We start from the raw sequence: 17,767 nt of genomic DNA, 5'->3' as shown, positions 1-17,767 counted from the left end.
CCTTGCGAAACATTTTACAATTGTAGAGCTGATAATTATTTTCAATCTGATTATGCAGCTATAATAAGCCAATAGTGTGCAGGTGGTTAATAAAGCATGTGAGCATTGTGGGATAAATTGGAGAGAGTTTGGCAGGATCTCAGTTGGGTTTTTAGAAGGGTAGTGGAGGTCTTTTATGTCGTCTTTATGAAGTTAGTAGGATAGTGGTATCAAAAAAATATTTGTAGAAAAGATGCTTTGGTTTGACTTCAAAAAACGGCTTTGAATTGCATGTGGCAGGAAAGTTGAACAGGGTGTAATAAGCCAAGCTCAAAACTCCGAATTACTGTCAATTATGTAATAGCCAAAAATTATTCAATCTCTAAGCATAATTCAGGCAAGATTTTAAAATTGTCCAAGCAATTTATTTTTCATATACTTCTTATATCGTCATACGCAGCATGTCCACCTCAAAATAATGAAGCCTTTCATGAGTGCAGCTGTCGAAATGATGTAGGTGTTTCTAAAGCTTTGTGTCTCTGTCCCTCATTTACAACCAACACCTCCCTGTAGGTCTTCTCCTTTGTTTGCGGACAGCAGAGTTTGTTTGAGTTTTTTCCAGCCCACTTAGGAGAACCGAGACACACAGCTGGGGGGTAAACAAAGTCAACTTTCATAAAGCTTTTTACCTTTACATATTGTTAGAACAGCAAAATCAGTGCATATTTTTGTCCCATTTTCTTATGTAAGAGGAGAAACAACTGGGCTGAGTTTTAATGTGTTAGAGAAGCTTTTTGTAGGCAGCTTGATGTTTGGCTAATCAATGATAGCAGGGTTCTCACCGGCTGAGAAATTAAATGATTTCAGAAGCGCTTTTTGATATTGAGGACAGCTATATTTTACCAGCATTTAAGGCTGACAAGTATGAGAATAAATTGCATATGTAATGTTTAGTTATATGATTTATTTATTATACACTACCAGTCAAAAGTTTTTGAACAGTAAGATTTAATGTTTTTTTAAGTATCTTCTGCTCAACAAGCAACAAGTACAGCTTTCTATTTGAATATATTTTTAATTTGAATTTATTCCTGTGATCAAAGCTAAATTTTCAGCATTATTGCTCCAGTTTTCAGTGTCCCATGATCCTTCAGAAATCATACTAATAAGCTGATTTGCTGTTCAGAAAACATTGATTTATTTATTTTGATTATTACCATCATCAATATGTAAAACAGTTAAGTATTTTTTTTTTTATTCAGGAATCTTTGATGAATAGAAACATCCAAAGATCTTTTCATAAGCTTGGAGTCAAGAAATTATAGAAATTAATAGTTTTATTTAGCAAGGATGCTTTAAATTGATCAAAAGTGATGATAAAGATGTTCATAATGTTACAAAAGATATCTGTTTCAGATAAATGCTGTTCTTCTGACCTTTCTATTTATCAAAGAAACCTGAAAAAATCTACTCAGCTGTTTTCAGCATAATAATAATTATAGTTTTTTTGAGCAGCAAATCCAAATATTTGAATGACTTCTGAAGGATAATGTGAAGTAATCATGCTAAAAAATCATCTTTGAAATCACAGGAATAAATTAGATTTTAAAATATATTTCAAATAGAAAACAGTTATTTTAAATAGTAAAAATATTTCAAAATTGTACTGCTTTTACTGTACTTTGGATCAAATAAATTCAGGCTTGGAAAAGAAAAGAAAAGACTTCTTTAAAAACATTGAAAATCTTACTGTTCAAAAACTTTTGACTGGTAGTGTATATATTTTATTTAGCGTTTTATTGTTGTTGTTATTTTCAGTACGCCATGCTATACGTTTTCTCACACTTTTGTGTTCACATATTCTCTCTTTTCTTTTTCCTTACCTCCTTAGAAGTGTTCATTTGCGTATGGGGCTTATGCAATGTACCACGGCTCGTCTGAGCATGGCTGCCCCCGGCCATCCTCAGCTTGCTCTTTTGTAACACTTTGTCACATTGTAAGGTGTACAGGCATGCTACATATACTCTCAAAGAGAGAAAGACACACACAGCAAAATGGTGTTAAAATACAGTTAAAATAAATGAGACTGAGTACAAACATATACTTTAGCTATAAACCATGAAAGGGAAGCTAGAAGCTAGAGTTTGTGTGGTAAAATGAAACTTTTGAGAGAACCAAACATCACAGATATACAAAAATACCATTAAGGGAATCATAAGACTAGTGCCAGAGAGAAAAGATAACAGAAAAGCTTGTGAGGAGATATGAATGCAGATTAGAAAGCCACAGATGTAATAAAAGTGCTACCTTGTGTTAACCACTGTTTACCAGAACACAGAGCTGGCTGTGTTTTGTATTATCTAATGTGTATCTAGACTGAAAATAGACTGTTTTCCTTACATTCGTCAGATCCATAGTGGCCAACAGAAAATCGTTTTCACAAAGATCACAGGCACTAAGAATGGCGTAGTCCGTGTAAATATAGGTTTATCTTAATAGGATCTGTTTCTTCTTCCACTTTCCCTGTAGTCACCCTTTCACCCCGAAGCAGGTGCACCAACATGCTTCCACGCAGACAGTGCAAAAACACATACAATGCAATAGCATCGCATGCCCAGAAAGATATGAATGCATTATGTTAATGGCTCCAAAAATAGAAGAATGCTTGGTTGTTCAATGTCATTACTTCTCACTGCAGTGACCGCCTGGAGTAACATGCAGATGAGTGCAGGAAAAGACACTTTGTACCTCCTAATGGCAGCAGAGTTACTGTAGGGAGCGTTTACTTGGTGAGCCGACTCCAGGTGTACCACCATGTTCTTTTCTTGCCTAGAAGATTGGTAGAATGTCTCTGACAGCCCCCTCAGAAAGTACAGGCTTCTTTGGTCTTTCTGTTACAGCATCGCTGTGTTGCCAGTCCAGCTCTGCTGTTTGATGGATTTCCATGTATTTGTGGGCTGTGTTTCTCCATTTTGCATGGTAGCTGTATCCACCACCTGTCTCTCTTAAAGGGTTAGTTGAACCAAAAAAATTAAATTCTATCATTAATTACTCACCCTAATGTCATTCCAAACCTGTAAGACCTTTGTTCATCTTTAGAGCATAAATTTAGATATTTTGGATGAAATCCGAGAGCTTTTTGACCCTGCATAGACAGCAATGCAACAACTACGTTCAAGGCAAAAAAAGCAGTAAGGACTTTGTTAAAATAGACCACGTGACATCTGTGGTTTAACCATAATGTTATGAAACTATGAGAAAACCTTTTTGTGTGCAAAGAACTTTATTCAGCTATTTCTTCTCTTCCGTGTCAGTCTCGACTGCCATTCACAAGACTATACCATGAAGCAACCACTGATGCTATTTGGACTATTTTATCAGTGTTTCTACTACCTTTCTGGACCTTGAATTTGCTAGTTGCATTGCTGTCTATGCAGGGTCAGAAAGCTCTTGGATATCATCAAAAGTATCTTAGTATGTGTTCTAATGAAGGTCTTACAGGTTTGGAATGACAAGAGGGCGAGTAATTAATGACAGAATTTTTGTGTGAACTATCAATTTAAGTTTAACTGTTCTGCTTTTCTTTCTCTCCTCTTTATTACTGATGAAGATTGCAATGAATTGGCAAACAACAACAAGGAATAGTAAAACAAACAAAACCCCAAACAAAATGTCATTACAAACTTTCTTCTGAGGAACACAAAATGAGATTTGTAGAAACTGTTATATATACCCAGTAAAAATAGACGGGGACTAGACATGCTGAGATCCAAAAAAGCCAAAAAGTACTATAAACTGCTCCATATGACTCATAAACTCATTTGCAGTCTTGTCCAATTCAAAAATGTTGCACTAACCTTTTAAAAGTTAAAGGAGTAATTCACTTCCAGAACAAAAATGTACAGATAATGAACTCACCCCCTTGTCATCCAAGTTGTTCATTTCTTTGTTTCTTCAGTCGTGAATAAATAGTTTTTTAAGGAAAACATTTTAGGATTTCTCTCCATATAGTGGACTTCTATGGTGCCTCTGAGCTTGAACTTCCAAAATGCAGTTTAAATGCAGCTTCAAAAGGCTCTAAACGATCCCAGCCGAAGAAGAAGGGTCTTATCTAGCAAAACGTTTAGTTATTTTCTAAAAAATGTAGAGTTTATATACTTAAGGTTTTAATCGCTAAAAATTATCCCACTTCGTTAACGTGCTCACATTCTTATTCAAAAAGATACACCCGAGCATTAGCATGACGTAATCGGTCACGAGACACACAAGAGCCAATAGAATTTCACAACCAAGGCTGACGTTCTGCTGTCTGGCGGCATTTTTTGAATTCACACACGGACTGCGGCAAAACAGGATGAGCTGAGCATTACAGCGGATGGAGACGGCGATCGCGTCTGTTCCTCTCACAAATTAATCGTTTTGCCTCAGAAGACTTGGAATATTCATATTTTTTAAATATGATTTGACTGTAGTTGTATCTGCCTGTTATATCTGTGTTTTATTGACAAATTGTTAGGTTTAGGGGCAGAGGTTGGGTTACGTGCTCGTAAATGTGTAAATAGTGTAATATAAATAAAACTGTTGTGACTGTTTGCATTGAAAAATCACACCCCAATAATACATATGCAATAATGGCAATATTATTACCCAATATATCATTTAATCATGACGATAAAATTCACAGTGCCTTTCACATCAGCTTATTGACACCAAGGGTTTCTTATTTAAAGGAGATAGGGCCGATTGCAGAACAGCAGAACCATACGTCACAGCAGTCACACGGCAGCAGGCTCAGACGGTAGTGGGCGGAGTCTCCATCTGAGATCGAAAGTGGGTGAAAATAATGATCAACTTATATTTTTCTATATATTTTTAAACAGTATAAACTGAGTACAAAGCTCAAACAAAAAACAAAACAAAACTTGAGCAATAGAATGTTTTTATTTAGTTAAACTATATTTTTTACCTAATCATTTCAGTATTAACCAATTTTTCATTGTACATAATACCATGTACTATACACTATACCCATCATAAACTGGATTTTCCAAAAAATATTACAAAATCAAACAAAACATATAGCACAGAAGGCACACATTTAACAACAATAATAACCACACATTACTCACCTAACTAAATTAGTTTAAACCTAAAATAAATCAAAACTCTTTAAACATGCAATTAATCCAGAGGCATGATTTGTTCACACACTCATTAAGGAAATGTCCATATCATCCTTAAATTCAAAGTGAAACATGAAGGGCTCTTTGGCCAGCAGACTCTCATCATTTGTTTCTGCCATTATAAAAGTTCATTATGTTGCTGCACATGAAATATAACGCGAATAACATTAAATAAATATTTTTTTATAAGGTTACACACTGATTATTTATAACTTAAAGCCCATTTTTCTACCCATCCGTTGGTCGCGCATATACGCCATGTTTGTAGTTTTTTTACACTTTTTATGCGTATTTGTAGTTCTAATCAAATCCTCGTTCAACACGCAATGTGTTGTGGGCAATATAATAGCCGTTAGAGTGCGCATTAATCCGTACTTCGAATTCTAAAGGTAAATTGTAGTAGACCGTCCGGAAATCTTTGGAATACTTTTTAGGACATACCAGAGCCATACAGAGAGAGAGTTGCGACAACTCCGTTGACGCCAATGGACCATTTTTTTACAGCAATGGCGGATCGTGGAGACGCTCAATAGTTCCCGGAAGTTCGCGCTAATAATATCAGCGCCGTAGAGATGCAGCAGAAGAGACCGCTGTGATCAACTTTTAAACGGTAAGACATTTATAGAACAAAACTGTATACTATCAGCACAGCTAATCAATTTAGCTTGTGCATAAAAACATATTATTATTACATTATTTCTCACTTAATTAGTAGATTTACGGGATGTTATGCATTATGTCCGTGCAGTTTCATCCATCATTGTGTAATTAAGGCTTTTAAACAGGATTTTTGCTGATGGGAGCTACTTAATAGTTCTGAATTTATTGCAATGAATGCTGATTGACCTAAGTGAGAATGAAAATTTTAAAATAGGCGAGCTATATATATATATATATCACTGTAATCACTGTAAACCTGTATGTTATTACTGTTTTTACACTTAAACGTCTTAGCTACTATAGAACTAAAAAACCATTTCTCCTGTTATTCTCCTTCTCTATCCTGCTTTCAGAACAAGAACCACCTGAAGTAAAACAATGCCAGCTCCTAAGTATGATTACATAACATTTTGTCAATGTAATCTATAGATTGCTCCTGCTGACTATATCCAGTTTTTTTATGAAGACTTTAGATGACCAGCACCTGTGAAGAGATGACGCCAACCCTTGAGAGGACTTCAGATGAAGCAGACTCTAAATAAATATACAAAACTGATAAATTGCCCTTGCACTGTAATCAACATGATCACATCATGCTTTTAATCTGTTCATTGTTTCTGATTACGTGATGTTACTGAACTGCATGATTTGTATAGCTTAATTTCAGAACATTTCTGCAATATGGACATTACAGTAAAACAAACAGATACGCCTGTTAACAGAGCTCTTATTTGTAAAGCTGCTAGAAACAATGTGTATACTAAAAAGTGCCATACAAATAAATGTAAATTGAACAAAACTTGATGCATAATTTTTTTCTCCTCATCAGATCAGTAGAGTAAGCATACATTCACTCTGCTTTATGTAACTGGTGCACTCCCACTGTAATGGAGACTGTTCAAGGACAACTTGGTTTATAATTTATTATTAATGTCTAAATTGATTTCTGTAAACATAACAAAACTCAACATACATAAAATATATGATTTAATGTGTAAAAATGTTTTAATTATTTTTTTTCAATTTGAATATACTACGAATACATTTTTAGATATTAATAATTGAGGGGTGCTCAAGAATCAAAAACCTTAATCAAGATTCATTTTCACTTAATCTTAAAATATCTTTACTTATTTGGAATTAATTTAAAAAAGACAACAAACTTAACACTTACAATGAGATTAGTAAAACGACAATAAACATTAAGATGTGATTGCACTTGGTTAACATACAAGCTGTAAGAACACACGTACAGAAATAATTGTATTTGACGTTATATATAAAGGCTGAATTACTTGGTAAAGGACCACGATGTTGTTTATATAGCAAACACGGACTTTTACCATGGTAACTTCAGCCTTAACCCTCTGGGGTTCTTCCCCGACCAGTCACACTCAGGGCCCTCACGGTCAAAAGTGACCGGAGCCCTGAAATCATTATTTCCTTTTTTTCAGTAAAATCAATCAAATGTATTTTTGTTCAATAATATTTTTTCTTTTTTTCTGTCGTGTTTTGACAGAATTTTATGATAATAATTAATATTTATGCTACAATTATGATCTATTTTTTGCCATTGAATATAATATAATTTTTTTAATATATATAATTTTTATTCTTTTTTAATTAATGCTGTATTTTAGTTTAAAGTAGATACCTGGCCTATAGAAAATAATTTTTTGAAGTCGGATTTGTGCCATCTGGTGGCGTAGTGAGCATAATTACCAGGCAATATCCTATTTTAACCACTAGATGGATGTAATGCTCTCTATAGAAGGATTTGTGAATTCTAGTTGTTTTTGCACATATTTGCCAATGCCTTTTCAGGTTGTGGATTTTATTATATAAAATTAGATTATCAAAGACTATTTTTTTTTTATTATTTGCCAAGTTTTTTGTTTGTTTGATTGGTTTAACTGGTAATTTGAAGTGCCAGTTTTACTTTATAATACAGTCAAACCAGAACATTGCATTAGAAAGAGAAACAATGGAAAGCATTTTGTTACCCATTGTTTTAATTCTAACTGAATAAAAATGCCGTTCTTTCAGTCATACCATTTTTTTTTATTTTGTAACCTTTTTATAATGAACATTTTGATTTAAATAATTTTTTGTAAAATTCAATAAACAATAACTCTTATTTAGCACAGGAATTATGAACAGCAACAGCATGGGCAACAAAATAACAGCAAAAGTATAATTATCAAACATTAAATGGAAAATAGAGAAATAAAAATATTTTAAATATCATCCTAACCCTATTTACATTTTATGTGCATTCTTTTTTTACATATTCAATGAACAGTAACTCTTATTCAAAAGGCAACAGCAATTATGAACATAAATCTAAAATAACAGTATCTAAGTATAACAATTGTCAAATAGTAAATAAAAAAATAGAGGAAAAAAAAGTTTGTTTTAAATATCATTCTAACTATAATTACATATTATTTACATACTAATTGTGATTACAGATCAGGTTGTGACAAATCACAACAGAGTGTCTCCATATAGCACTTTGAGCAAATGATGCTTGTTTTGAAATCTTTTTTCCGTGTGTGTGTGTGTGTGTGTGTGTGTGACATGGTGTGTGACTTTTGGATTTTGGATCCAATGTCTCCCTTTTATTTGATTCATAGTCTCACATTCCTCTGTTACAGTCTCACCAATCTCATATTTCCCTGTGTGTGTGTGTGTGTGTGTGTGTGTGTGTGTGTGTGTGTGTGTGTGTGTGTGTGTGTGTGTGTGTGTGTGTGTGTGTGTGTCTATTTTGGAACTCTGATGGCTTACAGTCTCATGCTTTCATTGCTGTGTGCTTTATTTCTTACATTGATTGCCTCTATTTCACACATTTCCCAAAATTAGCTTTTGAAATGACACACATTCATTTGTGTGTGCGTGTGTTTTTGTGTGTATAAGTGTGTGTGTGTGTGTGAGTGTATTGTAGTGTTTTGCACTCTTGATGTTTTAGAGAGTCACCCCTTCACAGTTGTGTGCTTTTTTTCTGGATTGTGGCTGATTTGTAGATTGTATGCACAAAAAAACTCTGTATTTTCATATTTTTGCCAATTTCCCATTCATTTCCTATGGCCGGTCATTTTGACCCGAAGACCCCGAGTGTGACTATTTTTTTTACGACCACTTAGACTTTTCCAATCCTGTCCCCAATTTTTTTGTGTGTTCATATACCAAGTACCATAAAAGTCACCAGGTTTCATACCATTCCGATGAAGCTACGATTTTTAAAAATTTTTTATTTAAAAAATTCCGGTCAAAAGTGACCGAAGAACCCCAGAGGGTTAAATATGTTAACAAGGCAGGTACGGATCGCTAACCACATTAATCCTCAAATATTAGCGGTTTTTATCTTTTAAAACCAACACTATTACAACTACATATATATACTCCGTATACATTATTTTATAAATAATGTCAAAAAATCATTTTTTTGTCAACAAAATACCAAAAATTGCTGTTCTGTCCCTCTAACTCAATGTATTCCAATTGCCCGCTATGAACTTCCTGGAACTATTTGAGGGCTGCATGTATCACGTGACGATCGAGCGTTTTGGACTTCCGTTGTCGCAACTCTCTCTCTGTATGGCTCTGGGACATACCAATTCTATTTTCGAATACTATTTAGGACGGATATTTTGTGGGACCTGATTGGGCTGCAGCAGGAGACTCCGCCCACTACCGTCTGAGCCTGCTGCCGTGGCGCTGCTGCCGTGTGACTGCTGTGACGTATGGTTCTGCTGTTCTGCAATCAGTCATTATTGGTTTAAAGCAGTGGAGGCATAGACATATTTAGAGAGTAGACGCTGCATCGACCGATACTCCCTACTGGCGCTGACGAGACGTGGGGCCGCCATCTTGGACCGGTCACCCGCTCCAGTCAGTGTAATCTGTTTGGCAGGTGTAATGAGCTGTCAACGCATTTAATTAATCATACCTCACGGAATACCGAACTGATTTTCACGCGTTTTTTTTTTTTTTTTTTTTTTTTTGCTGCAAAGGTCATAAATATAGCTGTGATACATGACACATGGTTTGGCGTATTTTAATATTGATAGTGCGCTTAACAGTAATATAATGAATATCTCCGTTCCTGTGATAGTATTGGGTCTTTTAAGAGGGTCTAAGACTTACAACATGGACTTAGTTCATTAAGCACTTCTAATGCTTTATGGTTTGTATAGTTTTATTCTATTTTCATTTGGCTGTTTATTAATTTGACATTGTTGTTCATTACTGATATTCTCCTTAATGTAGTCTTACCATGCTGTTATTATATTTTGTATTGATGGGAAAATGAAGCTTTTCGAAGCACTGAGGCTTTCCCCTCAATTGTATTGTAAAAAGGTTCATTACTCGAAGCTTTTCAACACGTTGCACAATGACATCTTGTGGTCAAAGGTGGAAAAAGTTGCCTTTGCGTCCCAGATCTCAAAGCGATTTTGGACAGTTTCATCAAATACATCAATTTGTGCTACGAAAACAGTCAGAAATAAAAAAAAATAAAAATGTAATTTTAATTGAATTAATCTGTAAATAAACTTTTTCATAAAATTCTAAAAGTATAAGCATGGTTTATGTAGGCATATATGTTCAAAGTAAATTAACTGTTAAGTTGACTAATATTATTATTAATTAGAAGTGCTTGTGAAGCAAGGATAACTACAAAATTAACATGCACAAAACTACACATGTACATATTTATTCGTATTATGTTTATTCTTAACAAAAAGCGAATGACACTTGAAACGCCTTATTTGAATCAGAATATGAAGCAGTCACGTGGTTGTGTGCGAAAACGAAGCTTCGGACGTCATAGGTCACATGGTTATGGCAAAACGAATCAAGCTCCGGTACAGTGCTTCACTGTGAGATGTTTCGTTTTTTTGATACAAGCTTCGAAGCTTCGGTGTCTAACGTTACATCACTAATATTTTGCTTGAATTGACATTGTTTATTATTGCTGTTTTCCCTCATTTTCATTGTTTATTTCATTATGCTATTGATGTGTTTTTGCTATTCTAGCTATTATTAGCTATAATCTGACCAACATCTCAATCTGTTCCCTGTTAAATTTAAGTATTATATTGTTTTGTATTTATGTCACTTTGGACAAAAGCGCAACCATATGAGGTGTAGGCTATGATAGGAATTTTGCAAATCACACACTATTAATATGATAGAGAAGCAGAAACAGATAGTGACGGTAAAGGTATTTTAATGAGTTGAAGAAACACTATATGAATATTACATAGAATCTACTTAGAGTATTTCATTCTTTCTCACTCACACACATATAACACACACACACACACACACACACACACACACACACACACACACACACACACACACACTAAAAACCCTGAAAAAGGACTGTTTTGATGGTCCGCCGATTGGAGCAGGAATATCCTACACAGTGTTCAGGCATGTTCTCTCACTTCTGCTGCTGCTACGCGATGTAATCAATTCCACAGTCCAAGATGGCGGCCGCATTTCTCGTTTCCAGCAGCCAATGTGGCGTCTATCTCTATTATGTCTATTGCTGCGTCCCAATTCGCATACTATCAGTCCTAAATAGTATTCGAAAATAGAATTAGTATGTCCCAAATCATAGTATACTTAAAAAAGTATTCCAAAGATTCCCGGATGGTCTACTACTTAACTTCAGAATTCGAAGTGCGGATCAATGCACACTCTAACGGCTAATATTGCCGACAACACATTGCGCGGTGAACGAGGATTCGATTAGAACTACAAACACGCATAAAAAGTGTTAAAAAACTACAAACATGGAGGATATGCGCGACCAAAGGACAGGTAGAGAAAGGGGTTTGAGTGATAAATAATCAATGTGTAACCTGATAAAAAAATACATTTATTTAATGTTATCCGTGTTATATTTCATGTGCAGCAACATTATGAACTTTTACAATGATAGGGTTGGTCATTAACGTTTAAATGCATAATTTTGCAAACACAAGAGCAGAGTTCTCGGCATGAAAGACTCGTGAAAGAAAGTGCCTCTTCATTTCTCTCTAATACGGTAGGAAAATAAATGAAACAAAATGTATATAAATATTAACTGTGATGATTGACAGGGCAGTTTAAACAGTGACAGGATTCAGGTAACTAAGCAACAGAGCGTCCGTTAAAGAAGCAGTTATGACGAAGTAGTATGTCCCAAAGCTTGCCTACTATTCTGCTACATACTCAAAAGTATGTACTTTTTCTTCACAAAAAGAGTACATACTTTTAGTGCATAGTATAAGTAGGCGAATTGGGACGCAGCATATGAGTGGAGGACCCTGCACGTCCAAAAATGACGCTGAAGGGGTATCCTGTGCGTCAAAATGCGACGCCAAGGGGTCCTGACCAAACGTCAATATGTGACGACTTGGGAGTGAGACCGTTTTGAAAGTTCAAACTTGTGGGCACCATAGAAGTTTATTATATGGAGAGAAATCCTGAAATGTTTTCCTCAAAAATCATAATTTCTTTGCGACTGAAGAGCGAAAGACATGAACATTTTGGATGACAAGGCGGTGAGTAAATTATCTGTACATTTTTTCTGGAAGTGAACTACTCCTTTAAGGAAAAAGTGTAGTGCCACTAACTATATGCACTACCATTCAAGCAATTATTTGGTCAAAATTACAGTAAAAATTTTAATTTTGTGAAATATAATTGCAATTTAAACTGTTTTTTATTTGAATATTTAAAATGGTACTTATTCCTGTGATGACAGCTGAATTTTCATCTGCCATTATTCCATTATTTAGTATCATATGATCCTTCAGAAATTCTAATATGCTGATTTGCTGCTCAATAAACATTTACTTTCATTCTCAGTCTTGAAAACAGTTGTGCAGCTTAATATTTTTGTGGAAACTTGAAAACATTTTTTTTTCAGGAAATAGAAATTTTATTGACTATAGGTGTCTTTACTGTCACTTTCGATAAATGTAAAATACAGTAAAAATATTACTGAACCAAAACCTTTGAACGATAGTGTATGTGACCCTGGACCACAAAACCAGGCTTTAGTAGCATGGGTATATTTGTAGCAATAGCCAAAAATATTTTTTTATGCCAAAAATCATTTGGATATTAAGTAAAGATCATGTTCCATTAAGATATTTTGTAGATTTATTACTAAATATATCAAAACCTAATTTTTGATTAGTAATGTGCATTGCTAAGAACTTCATTTGGACAATTTTATAGGTGATTTTTTTCAGTATTAAAATTTTCTTTAGGCTCAAAAGCTGCCACATATTGGTAAAGCTGAATGATTCACATGATTGGGGTTTTCCACCTGAATAGCCTTGGGCTTGATCTGAAGTCAGCTAGGCAAGATGTTTTTGCAGCATTCAATCATAATAAAATGAGCCATTTTGAATCTAAAGCAAACCTTTGGCAGTTTGGACAAATGTGTTTTATTAAAGGTGACATATCAGCCCTCAGGAAATCTCAAAGTTCGTCTGTCCCCGTCTGAACCTTCTGTATTGGAATTTCCAAAGTGTGCGCTTGAGATTGAATCGACAACTATCCTCAAAGCCGTTTGCTTAAGGCAGGACCATCGGCCGGAGATTGGCAGTGGTTATTTCCTAATGCACACGTCGTGGACATCTCTCCTCTCGCTGGAAGTAATGGAGTCAAATGCTGACACACACAAAGTGTCACGCCGTAATTGAATTGAGAATTATAGAGAGATAAAGAAAGACAGCGAGAGGCGATGGAGCTAGAGAAAAGGTCACAAATTGTCTGACAGCAGAGACTCTCCCGCACAGGGTTTAATAATCAGAGCAATTTATTTATCTACTTCCCTCTTTTGTCAAACCTGAAAGTTTTGAATCTGAACCAAAGTTAGAACACCGCATTGCAAATGTCAACCAATAATATTTTTTCAGCCTGCTAAGAAATGTAAATGACTTTGAATACATAAAAACACATGTGAGACCAATAACATTCTCCTGGAATGTTGTCGCTACCAGCCAGAGATTCGTCAGAACAAATAGATTTATATTGAACAGTGACTTGCAAGCTCCCATCATGCACTGTGGATAGTGTATTGTTTTGGCTTTTGCTGACTTTATGATGTTACTTAGTTATTCATTGTGCAGTGATAATCTTTTCACACACTGAGGTTTATTGATTGTCTACATTATTTTAGTTTTGCCTAGTCAGATGTTTGATGTGTGGCATAAGACCAGCACTGTAGCTTTTTGGGACCAAAAACGTAAAACTTTAACAGGATAAAACTGCCTGAATTTCTATTTACTAGGGATGTAACAGTTTCAAAATCTCACAATATGATAATATCACGATATGAAAACCATGATACGATATTTATTGTGACATTTAAAAAAAAAAAGGACAAATGAAGACTTTTTTTTTACATTTTAATGTTAAATTCTTCTATCTAATGCACTTTGAGAGTTCAAAATTAAGAGCTCCAACCCATGTTCTTAACTAAGAAAACTTAAGTCAGAAAAAAAGTCAGTGAATTGACTTGTACATGAACTTTAAAGGGGACTCAGCCCTCTTTTTATTTGTGGTATACTGTTTCAGTCTAAATTACATTCACACTGGTGTTTTAGGAAGCCAAACAATTTAGATTATGATAATAATAACAATTTTATATCATTATTATTCCTATGGCAGTAATAGCCATATATTGTAAAATAAATGAAAATTAATATATCATATGTATATTGCTTTTGCTTTACCAGGGTCTTTCCTCATGTGTGGCTCTATGATGGTCATGCAGTCAGTTTTTTTGGGGGGCTAGCTGTGGCCTAATGGTTAGAGACTCGGACTTGTAACCTAAAGGTTGCAGGTTCGAGTCTCAGGTCCAACAGGGAGGAGTGAATGTACAGTATTTCCACCCTCAATACCACGACTGAGTCCCTTGAGCAAGGGACCGAACCCTTGCAGCAATAGAAATATGGCTGCCCACTGCTCCAGCTGTAATCATCTGCCCACAAAAACAAAGCATAACTGGTGTCCTTTGCATTCCCACATGCAATAAACAAGTTCACTGCATTCATTCACTGTGAACTGAGCCGCTCGTTTTGCGACACAGTGGTTTACTGATTCGGAGTTTCAAAAAGCGCTGTTGATACTTTGCTCACTTTCTCTATATAATTTCTTTGTTGTTTAAAATGAAATCATTACAATTAAAAGGCATAACTTACAATGTTTTTGTTAAATTGTGATCACGTTAGACAGTTTGCTTCGTATTAAAAACATTTCACGACGTGACACTCATTATTTGGTTCTTGCCTAAAAAACGGGTATATAATGTGCGTTAACAGATTACACTAACAGTTTGTTCAGCCTCCGCCTGTGGGGAGAGAAAAAAAGTTTTCAAAAGCATCCCGCCTTCTGCTTTTTTCACAAATCGCACCCTGCCTATATGCTTGTCCTGTAAGTTCAGGTAAGGTTTTAATTTTAGTTTTAGTCTAGTCTTTGTGTGAAGCTGCCATTTTAGTTTTTATTAGTTTTAGTCACGTTCATACTCTTTTTAGTCAAGTCAAGTTTTAGTCGACTAAAAGTCTGAGCATTTTAGTCTTATTTTAGTCAGAGTTATCCATGACTATTTTTGTCTAGTTTTAGTCGACGAAAACTGATGACATTTAGTCTAATTTTAGTCAATGAAAATTGTAGTCTCTTTTTTGTTTTTTATAAGTTTATTTACAGATTAATTCATTTATACCTTGTGTAGGTAAAATTCATTTTTTATATTTTTTATTTCTTATGGTTTTCGTAGCACAAGTTGATTTATTTTATTTGCTTCGAAAAGCTTCATTTTCCCATCGCTACTAAAAAGTGCAAATAAAATGTGTGTGTCGTTTCTTCTTTTTCTCCCAAAGATAAACCCCGGCTGGGTAGCCATCGGTCCCTTTATCTGTGTCAGACTTAATTTTGTTTGTAGTCGTCTTCTAGAATCTAGATAATTCCGCGAGTGGGGCTTGAGGAAGTGACGTCGCCTGCGTCTGCACAGTTTAGGGGTTGTGGCTAGAAGGGATACAGCTCTAGCTACTGGGCATGCGCACATCAATCTAACGTTATAACATTTTGTTTCTTCTCGTTTGCGTCAACGAAAATAAATTTTAGCATAGATTTTTTTTAAAAACCACATTTAGTCTCGTTTTTATTCGTCAATGATATTGCATTATACATTTAATTATAGTCATCGTCACATGACCAGCATTTTCGTATCGTCTCGTTTTCGTCATGTGATAAAGGTTCGTTGACGATGATATTTAGTAGGGCTGGGTAAAAAATATCGATTCTCCGATTTTAATCGATCTTCAGTTTAACGCAACGATATCCGATTCTTAATGCCTGTGCTTCACGTAAGAGGATATGAATATTCACCTCGTCCTGAAGGTGTCACTAGTGTTCGTGCTGAGAGAGTTTTCTAATCACAGCGCAAAGGAGCTGCCTTAGATCAGAACATGTTGATCAGCTGCTTTTTTTGCAGAAAAATCTGGTGATCAAAAATTATTAGGCTGTAGTTAAGAACTGTTAGTTTTATGGACAGTTAGAATGTTTTGTATACGCAGACAAGGGCTTTATGATGGGCCTGTTTTGAACGTTTTGAATTTAGAAAAATGTTTTATTTCTTAAACATGTTTGAAGTTCTTAATAGATTTCACTGTTGCACATTTACAGTCTTTATACTTTTTTACAGTAATATGCATTTTGCAGTTTGTTTACATGGTATACAATGGATGCACATATTTATGACTTCTTGTTACAGTGTTCATTTAAAATAAAAGTTGTTTAAAATAAACAACTGTGTGCACCCTATTATTAATGTAGATGTGTATTTCAGTAATAAACTTAAGTAGGAGAGTTTCAGTTACCAGCATTTATATCAAAATATGGATCCCATGTCTGCAAAACTAACATTTTAAATGAAATATTGATAGCTAATCGATATTGAATCGAATCGAAATCGAATCGAATCGAAACCATAAAAATAAGAATCGAATCGAATCGCCGAATTGGTCACAATACCTAGCCCTAATAATTAGTCATGATTTTCGTTGACAAAAGCAACACTACAGGTAATAATAGATTATAATGGAATTTTTACAACCCTGTCCATCAAAATGATGGACAATGTTAAAATCGAACGCAACCTATTTATATCATGTGTTTTACAACCTGCAAAAGAAGATGCTGCTGTTGGGTTTGTGTGAGTGGGCAAGTAAAGAGGGAAGAAAATGAAGTGTATATGTGACCCTGGACCACAAAACCAGTCATAAGGTTAAACATGAAAGTTCAATAAATAAGCTTTCTATTTGGTATATGGTTTGTTAGGATAGGACAATATTTGGCCGAGATACATCTATTTGAAAATCTGGAATCTGAGGGTGCAAAAAAATCAAAATACTGAGAAAATCACCTTTAAAGTTCTCCAAATTAAGTTCTTAACAATGCATATTACTAATCAAAAATTTAATTTTGATATATTTATAGTAGGAATTTTACAAAAAATCTTCATGGAACATAATCTTTCCTTAATTTCCTAATGATTTTTGGCATAAAAGAAAAATCAATAATTTTGACCCATACAATGTATTTTTGGCTATTGCTACAAATATACCCCAGCGACTTAAGACTGGTTTTGTGGTCCAGGGTCACATATATGTAAAGGTGGCCATGTGAGTGCTACTATGAGATGTTTTTCCAGTAAACATGCTGCTGTGGAATTGTGGAGAGCAGCCTAGCAGCTGTCTGTTGGCCTCCCACGTGGGGTTGGCACGCACATCACTAAGTCTTTCATCGCTGTCAATATACCTCTTATTCTCCATTTACACAATAAGCTTTCGGCAGCATCCCATAATACACATAAAGCGCTGACGGACTGCCTTAGACTTCACGTGGATCTGGAAGTGTAATCAATGTGTATGTTA

The sequence above is a fragment of the Garra rufa genome, chromosome 13 (assembly GCF_049309525.1).
Source record: "Garra rufa chromosome 13, GarRuf1.0, whole genome shotgun sequence".
Taxonomy (NCBI): Eukaryota; Metazoa; Chordata; class Actinopteri; order Cypriniformes; family Cyprinidae; genus Garra; species Garra rufa.
This window is presented reverse-complemented; position numbering follows the sequence as displayed.